Source organism: Lolium rigidum, chromosome 4, assembly GCF_022539505.1.
Source record: "Lolium rigidum isolate FL_2022 chromosome 4, APGP_CSIRO_Lrig_0.1, whole genome shotgun sequence".
In the NCBI taxonomy this organism is placed as follows: Eukaryota; Viridiplantae; Streptophyta; class Magnoliopsida; order Poales; family Poaceae; genus Lolium; species Lolium rigidum.
The window spans coordinates 275,275,600-275,279,256 of record NC_061511.1 but is presented as its reverse complement, the minus strand read 5'-3'; the positions used below and the strand labels follow the sequence as shown (position 1 = coordinate 275,279,256).

At 44.2% G+C, this 3,657-nt stretch overlaps 1 pseudogene; it reads right to left on the bottom strand.

The window, feature by feature from the left end:
* Positions 1–2: 2 nt before the first annotated feature.
* On the bottom strand, positions 3–2,625 carry LOC124648822 (annotated as a pseudogene).
* Positions 2,626–3,657: the final 1,032 nt, after the last annotated feature.

Here is a 3,657-nt window from a genome sequence, read left to right as displayed (position 1 = left end):
ATGGTGAACCTTGAGTCTTCGTGAAGATAAAGAAGTCCCCTTGCAACCCCTTTGATCATACTAAACCGTGTGTCCCAATCCAACAAAAAATTTCTTGAGTCATCTACGCAAAGAAACAAGCGTAAGCAAAAGTATTTTTAAGTTTTCTTAGGAAATCATTGTATATTACTAGAAATTTACCAAAAAGGGTAACATCTAAGCTCTTGTTAGGAAGATACTCATATATCAGAAGCTTTTCGTCTCTCTCATCGCAGCATCCAAGAAGTCGAACCAAGTTTCTATGTTGCAATTTGGCAATTAGAATTACTTCGTTTCTGAATTCTTTTGTTCCTTGTTGAGAATCTCTACTTAGCCTCTTGATTGCAACTTCCTGGCCAGCTAATATTCCCTATAGAACATAATGGGCATCTTAGAATTAAATTTTCCATATGAAAAAATAGTTACCCTTGTCGAATAACAAGTATTCCGTGAATTACCTTGTATACTTTTCCAAAGCCTCCATGTCCTATCATACATGTTTCAGAGAAACTGTCGGTTGCAAGTGCAATTTCTTCTAGTCCTACAAATGGAAAATCTTGAACGTGTGGAGAGTTTTCATCTACAGCTTCATTAGATATACTTGTACCATCCAATCTTTTCTTCTTGGGATTTCTGTGTATTTTTTTCTTGCCTGCTCGCACAATGTTAAGGATCATTTTTCGCTTCTAATGGGAACATCACAAGCATAAGAAAGAAAAGAGTCCCCCCTACAACTATTGATGTTAGTAGAATAATCCCTACTTTATAAGTTCTCAAATCTAAAGGATATAGCCGACGACAGATTGTATGGCTATCTGTTATTACATATAAAATCAGGCCCACATATTAGAAAAAGGTGCATACAATCCAAGTGCCTACTATTTTGTACCAGACATTTCTCTTGTTTTCTTTTCTTCTTTTTTTTGGAGGGGGGTGTACACGAAAAGTTCAAATTCTGTGTGTTGAAACATAATTTTTGCTTGGTGGTCAACCTTAAACTTTTACTAAGAAAAATCCATTAAGCGTACCTTTTAATTTTAACCATGCGAGCAAGATGCAAATGAGCACCAAAACACCACTGCCCAAAACGGGTAGTACAATCCAGACTGCATTGCTCTTTGTCCTTTTACCTGCGTCATACATACATATACCATAAAAATGGAAATGGTAGAATTAGGAATATGTTAGCACAGTCAAAACCAGCAGTAGAAAGTGGCGGAAATGACAAAGCTAGTAGTAGAAAGAGGGAGATATTAATACTTGTTACCACCTGCTGCATCCATGCCTGCAAGTCGGAGATAGAATGTCTCGCCGCCTTGATCTACTCTTAACTTGCTAGTGTCAACCAACTCCTCAACCCACACTAAGCATGCCGTCGAATCTCCTCTGGACATGGCACCACTCACGTTGCGATACACGTACCCCACACAGGAGCAGTTGCGGTGGCACTCCCCCGCGCACTCCTCCATTGTACTCTGTCCCCCTCCAACGAGGCTGAACTTGTCCGGTGACTTCATCATCGGCAAGGCCAAGAAGTTACCTCCGCACCCATGTATCTGCTCCTTCCGTCGGCATCCTCCCGAGAACTTGCCACTGGTCCACTCCTCCATATTGGCAGGCTCGAAGCCGTCTAGGCACTTGCACGTTGGGACTGGTGACACCGTCTCGTCGCAGTACCCATACAGGCCACAATAGCTGTAGTAGTTGCATTCAGCAGACGGCCACTTCCAGAGGACAGCCCAAGCTGATGCGCTGTTGTTCCAGCTCTGAAGTTGATACTCTCCGGAGTAGATGAGCACAAACCTTGAGGGTGGGGCGCCATCAGAGAAGCTATAGGTGAAGTAGACCTCATCACCGTTGTTGACGATGGCCTGGTACATGATAATATCGCTAATGTTTGTGCCCGGCGTTGGCTTGTTTTGACGTTGGCTCGTCACTAAGTTCCCCGTCCATGGGGTCATCCGGGCCACCGAGCGCTCCCCGTCCCACAGAAACGATTGGAAGGGCATGTCCGGGTCACCGCCATAGGAGAAGCGCCCCCGTGAGGGGTCGCTAGGGCCTTTCCAGGATACAATGCGCTCATCAATGTTGCGTGTGTTGTACTTCATCCGGAGCTTCATACCGGGAAGAAATGTGTCCGCGCGGTGCTCGAAACTCTCCCACAATGTGGTGCCATTTGACGACCGTATAATGAGGTTGCCGGTGTCCAAAAGCACAGCCGTTGGGGTAGACAAGCCAAGGACAGTGGCGACGTTGGTGGTTGTCCAAAGGACATGGCCATCACCTTGAGAAAGAACAAGATTGGAGTTGTTCGCGAGAGAGAGCATCGGTGTAGAGGAAGTGGTGTTGATTGCCGGGTTTTCTCTCGTTAGCGACCCACACGACAGTAAGCTCGGGAATGTTGTTGTACCATATGCCAAGGTACAGCTTGGTGGGAGTGGAGTTGGAAAGGTTGAAGAAGCCCAGGACGAAGGCTCCACCATCGGAGACGATGGTGCTGCCAGGGAACAAGCAGCTTGCCGGGGACAAGCCGGTCGTCGAAGTGCCCAAGGGAAGGAATAGAATGATGAGGGCCGTGGTGCAGCAGGCAAGAGCCAGCGAACCCATCGATAGCTGAGACCAAAATCTTAGCACTACGTACTAACTAGCTATGTGCTATATACTGAATATACTGATTCTGCTGTATGGGAGAAAGTATTTGCATCGAACCTTCTTGTTCTTCAAGCTAAAAATGCTTTCACCAATGCAGCATCCAGGAATGTTCAATCGCGGAAGCGGATGACTAAATACTGCAAGTCTTTGGAATTGTAGGAGGGTTGGTTTCGGAGTGTGTTGGAGTTTATATTTCAGCTGTCCAGTCGGTGTTGGGATGCCACTGTCACTCGCTGATTAGATAGCTCCAACTTGCTCCTTTTTGTTTAGAGAAACACCAAGGACGGTAGATATGCATATAAGTACACCATCATATGCATGCACCCACGCAATGACTACTCGAGTCATGGAGATTTAAGATTAACAAAAATCAGCACAGCTATCAACGAGCGCATCATCTCTCAAAAACAATTGTCTTAATGAGACACACAGAGTCAAATCTATGTTTGGTTCGGATCCTAGTGGGTTGTTGTTCCATACATAGCCCCTTACCCCACTAAGCATCTCTATAAATGGCACTTTTGTGCAAAATAAAATTTCAGATAGATGAAGTACTCACCAGCGGTGATAGATTTAAGGACTCTAAAATAAACTTTCAAACATGGCATAAAGAATGTTAAAGCACTGGGCACCTTCTAGCGCTTGCATGCATCTACTGCTCCCCGGATCAGCCAGAAAACAAAATTATACTCGTAAATTCAAAAGATGGACTATTTCTATCGGTTACAACCAAAGGTACAAGAGCTAACTTTACCCGAGTAATATTCTTTCTTTCGTTCAAGCAAATAAATCTACGATAAGGGCATATCTTCACATGAATACCTCGTCCATTCCCCGGCAACACCCAGCAGACCGAACAAATTTCAAATAGAAGATTGAATGCACCGACTTACTAGCAACAAATTAAAATACACAATTGACATGTACAGTGGACCTCAACCTTAAAATATGACCTTACCTTATTTTGAGAAAGTGCACAATAAGATA